This window comes from Nilaparvata lugens, unplaced genomic scaffold (assembly GCF_014356525.2).
Source record: "Nilaparvata lugens isolate BPH unplaced genomic scaffold, ASM1435652v1 scaffold7098, whole genome shotgun sequence".
Lineage (NCBI taxonomy): Eukaryota > Metazoa > Arthropoda > Insecta > Hemiptera > Delphacidae > Nilaparvata > Nilaparvata lugens.
In genome coordinates this window covers 1-13,022 of record NW_024092846.1, presented here as the reverse complement: position 1 = coordinate 13,022, position 13,022 = coordinate 1, and the positions used below count along the sequence as shown (strand labels likewise).

Below are 13,022 nucleotides of genomic sequence, written 5' to 3'. Positions count from 1 at the left end.
GCTGTTGGAAAAATGCTTGTCTGATATCTAGGGTGGAAAAGTAATCCGAATTGTCAAGAGAATCAAAAATTGTTTGAAGAAGGGGAAGGGGATATCTATCCGGTAATATTTTCTCGTTCAACATTTTATAGTCTACAACCAATCTGAATCCACCGTCTTTTTTAGTAACTAAAAATGCGGGAGAAGCATAATGACTCTGGGTTTCACAAACTATTCCTGCTTTTATCAATAACTCTACTTGTCTGTCTATTTCTGTTCTTTGAGCGATAGGTAATCTGTACGGTGACTGAGCAATGGGTGTGTAATCTGTAAGTTTGAACTTGTATTCGGGTAATTTCGCTTCCTCGAAATCAATTTCGTTTGTTGAAAATAGGTGTTTGTATTTATTGATGAGTCTTTTCGCTTTGGAATTTTGCTCTGGTGTAAGATCTTTATTAATATCTATTTCACAACCCCCTCCATCGAATAGTACAGAGTCTACTAATGAAACAGATTCGTCGTAATTACAAACTTCTCCTTCAATTTCACCAATAATAGTTTCATGCAACAATCTTATATCTTGCCTTCCTAGATTCAAAATTCTAATTTCACTCATGTTTGTATCCTCATTCCAAAGCACATGCAATTTTTTATTATGTAATAACGATTCATTTGGAGTAAAATGGGATACTTTGAGCAATTTTTGTGTTAGATTGACTTTGACATTCACGTCTTTTTGAGCGGGGATTATTGTTTCAAGAGCACATTTGACGAAATTTACGGGATTGGGTATGCAGACTTCTTTTGTAATATTTGTTTCAGAATCGTTGTGTAATCTATTTAATGTACAAATCCACTCTTTATCCATGTCTAATTCGACTATTTTACCATTATCGTTCATTGAAATGATGTTATTCTCATAATCTAATTTCATTTTATATTTTGAGAAGAAGGAATTTCCAACAATAATATCGGCCTGTAAGTCTTCAGAAATTACTAAATTTACTTCGAATTTCCTGTCATGTATTTGAATTTCACTCGAGATCATTCCTGTGATGGGCATTAATGAACCATTAGCTACCGATAAAGCAATACTACTATTTTTCAAATGTTTTAGATCATCGCTACTTAAAAGATTTTTTTGAACTATGTTTACGTTCGTACCGGTGTCAATGGTAATTGATACATCTTTTCCTTTGAATTTTCCATTAATAGTAAGTACTGGGACTTGAATTCTTCTCTCTTTAGTCAATGATCCATTCATTCCAAGTTCGTGCTGAGCATGCATTTCGGAAGACAATAGCTGTTTGAAGTTGGTTTCACTTTCTATTTCGTTAGAGCAATTGTTTTCACTTTCATTTGAGTATAACTGATTATTATTGGCATTGAGAAAAAACTGCCTGACAAATTCTATCGCTTTGGATTGTTCATCTTTCATTGATACAGAAGATATTATATTACATGTGATTTCTTCTTTATCAATTGAATTTGGAGAATAATTATCAAATGGAAATTCAGCGCTTTGTTTTTCAAATCCGGATCCCAAGTTCATATCCGATTCGTCTAGGCTCGGGATCCTGTATTCGAGTTTTTTGATAAGAAAAAACAATCATCTTTCCAGTGATTATTCCTCTTACAGTATGTACAGAATCTAGTCCTATTAGGGTTGATTGGTGTCCTGTAATTGACTGATGTTGATTGTGTGTAATTATTGTTTGTATAAGGTTGTCTTTGGAAATTGTTCTGATTTGTTTCGTGTGGGAAGACGTTTCCGCTCCTATTTCCAAACTGTCTATTAGGATTAGGATTATGTGATTGTGTGTTTCTGTCGCGATCATTGTAATTATTATTGTTTGAATAAGGTTGTCTTTGGAAGTTGTTCTGATTTGTTTCGTGTGGGGAAAAGTTTCCGCTCCTATTTCCAAACTGTCTATTAGGATTGGGATTTTGTGATTGACCTACATTTCTACTCAAATTTTTCACAACAATACTCAGATCGTTCAATTTCTTTTCTAAAGTATCTACTACATTTATTTTTTGGACAGGCTGTTCATTTGAAGCATTATGCATTCCTAACTTTTTGTCTAGAAGGAAGCGAGATCTTTCATATTTGGCGAGATTTTTCTCTAAATCTTCAACTGATGCATTGTCCATGAAAGCAACATGTTGCAATGCTCCTACGTCTAAGCCTCTCAAAACATATCCTACTATTCTTTTCTCTGACATTTGAGGCTCAAGAATGTGACAAAGTTTTATTATATCTGCTGTGTATTCTGTGTATGTTTCTGTTGGTAATTTGTTTCTGTTTTCGAGTTTTTGTCTGGTTGTCTCTTCATGAACAGGGTCTACAAGTTTACTTTTTAAGTGGCCTACTGCATCAAGAAATGTCGCGTTTTCATTTTTATCCGAAAATATGTCGAAAATTGCCAATGCTGTTTTCTTGAGGTAGAGGGGTAAATACAAGATTTTATCATCCTCATCCCACTTATTTATTTTTGCTGCCCTATTGAAGGTTTTCAACCACTCGTTGAAGTCTTCACTCTTTGTACCCCCATAGCTTTCGGGTTTCGCAAAGGGTCTTTTATCATTCCCTGCCATATTATTTTCTGGAATTGGAATTTTTGCTAAGTTATCGGGAGCTACTGTGTCGTAGATGGGTTCTTGATTTCTGCCTAGCTTGCCTACTATTCGCTCGTAATCGGCTAGCATAGGGAAGATAATACGATCGCGTTGAGACAGGGACCCTAACTTAAGTAATCGACTTAGAGCATCTCTAGCTCCTGAATCGTGGTCCACATAAATACAAACTTTTTTTGCCAAGTCAACAGCGAATCTCAAGTATTCAATACTAACAGTTCGAGGGATGTGAATACCTAACTGTTTGCCTAGCTCTAATAATTCTGATTTATCCAGAGATTTTACTTTTAAATCAATAGGTAAACGTAATAATGAAACCTCGAATTCACTAGGTGATTGTTCAGAGTCACTAGAACTAGAGCTACTCATCTCAATATAACAATAATAACAATTATCATATTTACCCTGTACGTTGAGAGAATAGAGGACATAATTATACGAGATCAAACACAGAATATAATAATTATGATAATGACCTGAAATGAAAATGTCAATAGATAATTTGAAGGCTAATCTTGTCAATTAATAAACTCTTTCTCATGAGAACGACGCCCAACACCATGTAATGGAATCGATTAACTGTTGGTTGAACTAATTTGATTTATGATGTAATTCAAAATTTGTAACAAAATAATTAATATTGATTGTATTCAACAAGAATTACAGGTCCTAACTCTCTAGGAGTTGGATACAGAAATTAATAAAAGATAATGCTGTATATTATAATTGATAAATAAGATGTACTGATCAAATAAATGAGGGGTTAAATATCGCTTGGCTAACGAGAGGTTAAATTTGGATCTTACTCTTTATCTCATGAGAAAGGTTTTAATTGTAAAATAATTAAATGTAGAATGAATAATATAATATTATTGATAATTTAAAAAGAATTATTTTCAAAAGATAAAATATGATTTCAAATAATATTGACAAGATATACCCTCAGATAAAAATAATATAATTAATTTGGCACTCACTCTACCCAAATGGGAGAGCCTCTCAGTAGGGAGAAGTCGGGCTGGTTGATCTGCTGTAGATGTTTCCAGGTCCCGTCCTTACCACCGACTGCCTAGAGCCTCTCATTTTTTCCATAATTTTACTTGTCATGAATTTTCACCGTCGTCAACAATTTATCTATTCATTGTGAAAATTTCTGGCAAATAATAAAAATTATGTAGTTCTATTACAGATGGAATTTCATTTTATATTGTATTTTAGTTTTTTATAATCATTGTTATTGTAATTATGTTTTTGGGAAAAATGAAGATTTGATTTGCAGTCGTCGCCGCCGCACCACGATCAATCGGCGGCATCCCCATCTAGTGGTGGTGGATCTAAATGCAAGGAGCATGCGCACTACCACTGGATGTGGATGCTGGATGAGTTGGGCAACCTCGGCCGCTCCAGTACCAACTGCCCGACCAGGTGTTGCTAACCATATTCGGCTACTTGCTGTCGGTTTCAGGGCATCAGCTCTGGTAAGTAGCAAATTAACAATAATTATCTGTGGTTTTATTGAATTATAATGTCGCATCCACACTATCGCCCAAGTGCGTACTAATGACGATGACCGCGAGAGTGTGGATGGGTGGTTTGCCAGAGCTGGCCTTGGTTGGCCTACGCTGGGCTGGCCGACGCTGGCCGACGTTGGGCAAATATGTAGCTACAACAGCTGAAACCATACAGGCTATACCTTACTATCATTCTCTAACTTATTGACTTGGACTCTTCAGGTATTATGTGTGTAGGTGTTGTGATCGAATTCCCATCTAGCTGTTAACCCTGTTGTCAATATGCTACTACAAGCATATTGCTACTGCAAGCACAAGTCTTCGGGGTGATTTACAGCATTCAATTTGGATTACTGTTTAGTAATAATCATTCATTATTTAGCATTTGAATAAAATGCAATTTCTCATGAATTTTCATCTGTAGAATGGCTGGCCGCTATGGCTTCGAATAAAATGAGCGCTGCTATCCAGAGATTGTCAGTTTGGTGTAAGCGTGAGCATACCTGACGCTGACTAGCAATTAGGGTTCGATTCCCGGGCTGGCAAATAATTTCTAGATAGTAGCTCTCATCGAATTTCCATCCAGCTGTTAACCCTGTTGTCAATATGTGCAGTAGCACAAGTATTCGGGGTGATTTACAGCATTTAATTTGGATTTTCGTTTAGTAATAACTATTCATTAATTAGCATTTGAATAAAATGCAATTTGTCATTAATTCCCATCCAGCTGTATATACCGTACTCATGGATGAATATAATAATATATAGCCTATCTATAGATATCTATCTATGTGAAGGCCATCCCACACCGCCGTAGCGTAGCTTGTAATACGTTTTTGAAAAACGTAGCCGACATATTTCCTAATGTTAGCCAATCTGTCCATTTGAATCTGGCATGGCATAATAATAATATTCGTATGGCTTTTATTGGTGGGGAGTTGCTGACGGAAGTTTCTCCTCGCCTGAATATATATCATTTAAGCCGTCAATGGGCCTCACGACTGTCATACTTCAGCCGTGACCGACAGTTTAACGTGCCCATCCAATTTAACTTGAGGAGATAGAACAGCTACGTCTTCCGAAGACTTATTTCAATAGGCATTTTACGAGGTGTTTCCTAAGCGACGGCTCTACGATTCTACCCGAGCGACATTGTAGGCTAGTCTATAAGTCGGCAGGTCAGGATTGGTTGGTTGCTCCGTTTGGGTTGCTGCTAGTGAGGTCCACGTTATAATTGCACTAGAAAACAAAGAAAACAGCGTTGCCAGAGGATAGCTGCTGTTACTGCTATAGGCCTATCTCATGTCATATTAACAACTGTTCATTCTTGTTGAAAATAATCAATTATGTTTTATTCGTCAAGGAAATACACATTCCAATGATTAAACAATAGGTGATAAAATTGATTATTCATTTATTTTTCTAAACACTATAATCATAATATAATTATGACGATGGAGGAAGAACTAGGCAGAGCCTGTACCATTTCTCTTCCAAATTTTGATAGAAAGTTGATGTTTTCCAAAGAAATAATTGAGATTAAATATTTTGTTCATCAATTATATTATTCTATATTGTTAAAACACGATCTGGCGACGTTGAGGAGCTAGAGAAGGATAGAGAAGGATCTGCTTTGTCGAATGATAGACACGGTTGGCAATACCAATGTTAATTAATAATACTGCCATTATAACGTGGACCTCATGTATGTAAATTGTTATGTATTTTTTATTTCTGCACTTTTTTGTAATTGATTTGAAATCCAGGTTATATGCTTCTTTTATTAAAATGTCTATATTGTTTTGTTCAAAAGGCATTTTTCGGATTTGTTTCAATAATTGACCGCAGTGTCTTTTATATTATCTGTTTCAGTTGGGGCAAACTGAGCCGCTTCGGCGAGCGGGCCAATAATTTCAACATTGTTTCAATTCCAAGTTGATTGTTTTGAATTAATATAGTCTACTGTTACAGAGAGACTATGCCTTTTGAAAATATAAACGGTTACCTGATAAGTACCTTAATTTGTGTTATGAAATATGATTGATATCCAACTATTTAATAAATTTCTCAATTTGATAGATTCAAATAATGATATTATTTCGATTATTTACTTGCTCACCAAGTGCAGTTTTCTCGGTGAAAGCTTAAACCAAATTGGATCAGCTGGTGTGTTTTAATATCAATTAAACTTAACATGGATTTAATTCATATTAAGCCGACATTTGGTTCAAACTGGTACTGTGAAAACGGCTTTTAAATCGTTAGAATTATTCAAGTAATTAGTATGGTGATTATTATCATAGAAAAAAGATATCATAAGAAGATAACCCTATGGTATAGATTGTTTATGTTTCATCGTGCGTTTTAAAACAGTAAAGAAAAAAGTATCTCAGGTTTGGCTGAAATTTGCACCATAGATGAAGCTTTATCTGAGAAATGTCTGAGCCAAATTTGGCACCCCCAGCTACTATACAGGGTGAGTTATGCAGCTTCAAACGTAAAATTTGCAAATTTTCAAACGGTGAGGAATTTTGCAAATCGGATTCCAGATTCATGTTCCTCTCATCAAAGAGCATAAGGTCACGAAGTTAGAGCGATTTTGATTTTTCACAAAAAAAAATTAGATAAACCATGGATTTTATGAAAAATGCGAATGTGCCAGATTCGGTTGATATTCGAACTATGGAAAGAGGTTGACTCAATAGTGATAGATAAATGTCTTTTATTTTCATTTTATAACATTACAAATGATGTGGGCGAAGTTGAGGCAATAAGAGCCCCCCTCTTCCACTTGACCCACAAGTATGGGTCTGTTTGTGTAAATGGCAGAAGATAAGAAAAGATTCATTGAACAATTGACAAGTTTACTTGATAGAATACTTGACAATTATATAGTCTAAAATAAGAACTTAGTCAAAAATAACAGATTAAACTAGCTGACGTACAAACAACTCTAAAGTAATTTTTCACTAAGTTACCAAGAGGGATTATTAACTATGGAATGAGAAAGAAATCAATAAAAATGCTTACTTTCTTGATCAGATTTATTATAGTTTTTAGTATAAAAGATTTTTTTTTCAAAGAGCAAAGAATAAAGAGTTAACCTGATTTCAAAATCTCAGTCCAAGTAAACTGAAGATCAGTAGTAAATTATACAAGAAAATTTACAATAATCAAAAATATAATAGCTTTAAATTCTGCTCAAAATAAGATCTAGTTGCACGAAATTTGTTTAATAACTGATTAAATTATTAGATTTTTCTGTATTAGCTGTTATGCTACTATAGCGGTGACTGAGGACTCTATAGATTTGTTTCTATAAGTATTTCAGAAGAAGTTGCTGTTGTGGGCTGTACAACTCGCTTTCCTGATAGATTTCCCTTTAAGAATCTGATCTGTTTCATTTTCATGATGGCCTATGGGCTATGTGAGATAATGGGATGATGTTCCAGTAATTTAACCATAACTATTGAACGGTTCATCAGAGCCTTATTTTGTAGCAAACGTTGTTGTAGAATATAACATTTTTCTCATCATCATATACCGTAGTTGAAAATTTTGTCACTGCAATTAATAAATTCAAACTGAGAGATTTAATGCTTCAAAAAAAGCAGGACCGCATCTCTAGTAGAATTTTCCCTAGTTTTTATATCTCTAACTTTTGTTAGCTTCATAGTAGCTTTGTACGCATGAGGACCTTTTTTGTATAATATCAAATTGACTGTTGAGTAACAAGTTCTAATTACTAACTAAAGTCAAGAGTAAAGAGCTATTTTATTCGATTTTCAATATAATCATTATATACCGTATAGCATAAAGTTTACTTTAGTTCTGTTCATAGATAGCATACAGCTTTTGAATTTGCCGGTTGATAACCTAGTTTGAATTTGCCGGTGAGCCAACATGATAATGATGTTTCAAAACCTTTTGAATAATATAGAATGAAGAGTGAAACTTTTAATGAATAATTCTTTCAAACGTAATAAAGACATTAATTTATAGTTATAAAATTCCTTATCTATAAAAAATCATTTGAGAACCATTGAATGTCGATATTTTTTCCAAATGTTTCAATCAAAAGTACTTATATATATTCCCAACTTTTCAATGAATAATGGTATAAATCAACTAGAAAATATATTTGAAACTTTTAAAATAATTATTTGAATATCATAATTCTAATTTGATGATAGATATACTTAATTATTTTCTATTATTTTTTTGCGTTGTGTAGTGGTACGGCTGGCTACCTGCTGTTCAAGCTAATCAGCTGTTTGATGTTCATTATTTTTTTCAACTATGAATTGCGTTAATAGTGCTTCCAATAAACAGGATAATTTGATACATCAGAGAAATAATTTGAATATTTTATTTGAATGTATCAATTGTTAAAACATAATTATTTTTTCATTATTATTTTGCGGTGTGTAGTGGTACAGCTGGTTACCAAAATCCGTCTCCATCGAGGTCAGTTACGTTGCAAGCACGCGTTGCATTTTTACCTCCTGTGTTCTTCTGAAACCCTGGTATTGGTTTTGATTTTCCTATCTCTCCAATGTTAAATTTTTGGTTCAAGTGATACAGAATGACGTCAGGGTGATACAGATACAGAACGGCGTCCATCTTTGATTTGATACAGATATTATCATCTCTACAGAGGATGAAATCCATAAATAAATATTATTTGAATAATTCTCTATTATATCAGTGTTTAATGATATTTAGATAGTTTTTAATATTGGTTTCAATTGACCTACAGATTTTTTGGTTATTTTTTTTTTGACTGAAAATTGTACTCAACTCAAAATGAATTGAGGTTATGAAAATATTAACCATAGATAACCAATTTTTGGAATTTTTAGTCTGAATCTAAATTTAAAAGAGGAATAGGACAGTTTTTATCTCATCTCTCCGATCATTTTGATTTAAATTATATGTGGAAATAATTAAAGAATGAAACTGTTAATTTGGTAAACAGATACAGGAATTTGGAGGTTAGCCTATTTATATTTAGCATATTTTCCTAGTTTTATCCCAACCTAGCAAATAATAACAGTTTAGCTTGTTAGAACGACAACTTGGTAAGTACCGGTAAACCTGATGATAAATCTATAATGTAATAATAGAAAGAATCGGCTTGTACACGTAGGGGATAGGATATTTTTCAATGACGCATCATCCCCAGGAGACGTCTCCACCGTTCAGCTGCTTTTGTGATAATGCATATTATAATTTGAATGAATTTATGATTGATTATTTAAATTTTTATTGAAAGTGGTCACGGTTTTATTTGCCATTCGAATAATTGTTCTGTAATTATGTGTATTGAATACAATGAATGAAACAGAAGGTATTGGAGGTATCTCCAATATGTCGAGTTTGTGAAGTTCTCAGTTAGTCCCTAGCAAAGCACGGGTTACCTGCTGTTGGTAATATTTTGTTTTTTTATTTGACCACTCTACAGTAAGATTGTACACAATAATAATATCGTGGGTCTGTTTTTGCAGTTGCTTGGTATGGATTGTAAGACACAGAAGAAGACGCATTTAGATGTTTTTGGATCTTGAATCTTGATGCTCACAGAAAAGCAAGTCAACCAGACAGGTGAGTCACACAACATTAGTATACTTTTACTCAAGTAGGCCTATACTTACTTAGTTACTTACAACTTAATAGTTGCTACAATACTCTTTTCTGGCTATCAAGTTTGTCAGTGGCTCAATTCAGGGCAGTATTCCACCACCAATTCAATTCAATACTAGCAGATAACCCGTGCACCGCAATGGGCTAATTAAAAATTTAACAGACCTAAAACTTGACCTACCTTAATCTTGGAGAATAAGCTAATAGGCTAATATTCTTTTATATTAAAAGAATTAATATAACCATCCACGGTGAATAATTAATAATCTATATGCAAATTGTCAAGTTAATCAGTCCAGTAGTTGAGGCGTAATGCTTGATACTTGTAGATATCCCACTAGTAGCGCGACAGCGCCATGGTCGTCCCTGCGGAACACACCGTCATCATAGAATTCGTGCAGGCTATAGTAAGGCTTTTGTTGTAAGTGTCTCTTCTGGAGGTCCTTGAAGGTGCCTATGCTTTTGATATTTTTTATTTCTTCTTCTGGGAGATGGTTGTAAATCCTGCTGCATCTGGTTGTAAATCTGGGCCCCTCTTGCGCCAGTCCAGTTCTCACTGTATATGGGTGTCATTATGTCGTCTTGTGTTGTATCCATGTATATGTTGGTTCCGCTGGAAATAATCCGGTCTTCTTTCAACCATCAGAGCTGATTCAAAGACAAGGGAGTGTTAGTATTCCAGTCTCAAAAAATAAAGTTTTGCAATGTGCCAGGTAGTTCTCATTGTTTATAATTCTAACGATCCTTTTCTGTAGGTGAAGAAGCATGATTTTTTCAAGTATGCATTGTGATGATCTATGAATTTCTATTATGCATTATTCATTATCTCATTTCTATTTTCATATGATGCGTCTGATAATTGGTGAACTGTGATTCCATTCATTCATCTGTGAATTCTTATTTTTTCATCTAATTTATCTATGTTCTATTACAGGCTCTGAAAATTGATGAAATGGAACAAATTATTTGGACAAGACACTAGAAAAATTCTACTCGATCGGTTTTGAAATCATACCTCAAGAAACTTGCGAGATCTTCGTCTGCACTGCAAAACCATTTTAGGTAACTATCCGAATAGCTTACTATTTTGTATTCATTTCAGTGACAAATTTTCATTTGTACCGTAAATGAATAAATGAACATCACAACTGAAATAGAGAGAAAACCTTTGTTTAGGAGGAAAATTAAAAGACTCGAATAGTGCTTTTACAGTGCTACAGAACTTTTCGAATCAAGACAAGTTGAACTCATGATTGCTGTGTTCAGAAATAAAAGTATTAATTCAACATCATATCTATGCTACTTTATTGTAAATATATGATTGTTATGGTGACTTACTCAGTTATGTACATGCAGAAATTAAGCATATTTTTAATAACACAGTGTTATGATGTGGCAATTCAATATCTGGGTAGAATGGATCCCTGCAAGCCATTTTTTAAAAATATACAGCAATTCGACTCTTCACTGTTTATTAATGCTGCAGGCTCTTACCTTTCAAAGATATCTTGAATATATTAGATCTAATATGCGATCTACATGAGCACTTTACTAGAGAGTGTATTCAAGTTGATACCGGTCAGGCTTTTTATTCGGTTGAGGAGATGTTAACTGGTGAAATTCCATTATAATATTGTTTGAATGCCAGACATTATAGTAATCATCGGTTAAAACATGACATGATGAATTGACGGTAGGTACCACATATACTGACTGTGTAGAAAACATATACTCCCTTTGTAAATAATTACCTTGACTTGTTAGCCTATAATGTGTATTATTTTGTGTTACCAGTTTCTGTGTTTGTATCAACTATTCATATGACTACTCGTACAGTCCGGGTCCTGTAGCTTTTTGCTTATCGGTGGAGGGCCACTAGACTTCAATACTACCCTTTCAAAAACATCCAACATTTTTTGAAAATGTATCTTTTCATAAGCAACAGATGCTCTTTTTCATCTTTTCAAAAGCAACTTGTTGCATCCGAAAAGATATACAAGGAGCATTTTCGGAGTTACGTCCTTTTAGCACAACACAGCCTATCAGCTGACATTCGTTCAACAAGCTCTTTCCATTGTTGGTGATACGTTGCAGCTCTCTCATTCATGAAGAATCTCTGTGTAGGGAGCTTCCTCCATCTAGGGATCTTGGGTCTCTAAAGCCTGATGTTTTTGCAACGCCATAATTATTTCCTTGCCTATATGCCGTTTCAAAGCTATGGGATGCGTACTGTACAACATATATGAATATACTAAAACCCTAAATTCCGTCCTGCATATATAGTATATAGATAAACGTGACGTGTGGTTAATGTGGTAATTTGTTGTTTGCAGGGTTTGTTGGAGGCGAACGACATCCACAACAATGGGATAGCGGGGTTCGGGCGCCAACCCGACAGTGACAGTGGTGCACTGCGAGATCCACCACGGACAGACGGGTGGCTTGTACGGGCTCGGCCAGTTCATCGACAACCGCATCCATTCCCACAGCACCCCACCGCAACGAGATCTACAACGGCCATCAGGGTGGCGTCTTCATCTGGGCGAAGGCCGCGGCTTGATCGAGCATAACAATATCTATGGTGAGTGAATTGCAAACATCACTATGTTATGCCTAGTCCTCAGTCGCTGGCCCGCGTTGGTCTTGCCATCTACACTGCAATGTGGCCAGTGCCCAATCAAGGCCAGCGTCAAACAATACATGCACAATGGAAACTCGGCTAGAATCGTGACGTCAAAATCCGCCATCTTGAAAGAAAGCCAATCTAGCCAGTGCCGCCAGAGTGGCAATGTGTGATCTGTGCCACTGAATGAAATAATAGTGGACTGTAAGAAATGCTTTTGTAAATAAAAAATGTTAAGATGTATGAATTGTATATTTATTGTACTACTGCACAAATCCAACATGCCAAAAAATGAATGATAATTTATAATAAAACTGGTAGCTGGGAAAGACGCAAATAAAAGTAGGGTTTAAGTAAAACAGTTCAATAGATTTATTGTATACTTTGAGAAACGTGACATATGGTCTTAGATTTAGGAAATGCCACACAGGGCAGTTGACTGACGAGATACGAATAATTGACTCAATAGTCAGGAGTACAAAACAATAAAAATGACATAATAAAAAATTGAGACAATCAGTTGAAATATGATAAATTGACTCAATAATCATGAGTACAAAACAATAAAAAATGCATAGTAAAAAATTGAGACAGTAAAAATTGAGATTGTCAATTGATAAATGCTGACT

At 34.7% G+C, this 13,022-nt stretch overlaps 1 long non-coding RNA gene across 2 annotated transcripts; it reads left to right on the top strand.

Moving 5' to 3' along the window:
• The first annotated feature begins 8,689 nt into the window (after nt 1-8,689).
• Nucleotides 8,690-12,252, top strand: LOC120356551. 2 transcript variants are annotated; one of them, XR_005574078.1, is made up of 4 exons: nt 8,690-9,208; nt 9,635-9,731; nt 10,705-10,832; nt 12,104-12,252. It is a non-coding gene; the product is annotated as an uncharacterized LOC120356551 (long non-coding RNA). The 2 variants fall into 2 exon arrangements; XR_005574077.1 differs by having other exon boundaries at nt 8,692-9,121.
• Nucleotides 12,253-13,022: the final 770 nt, after the last annotated feature.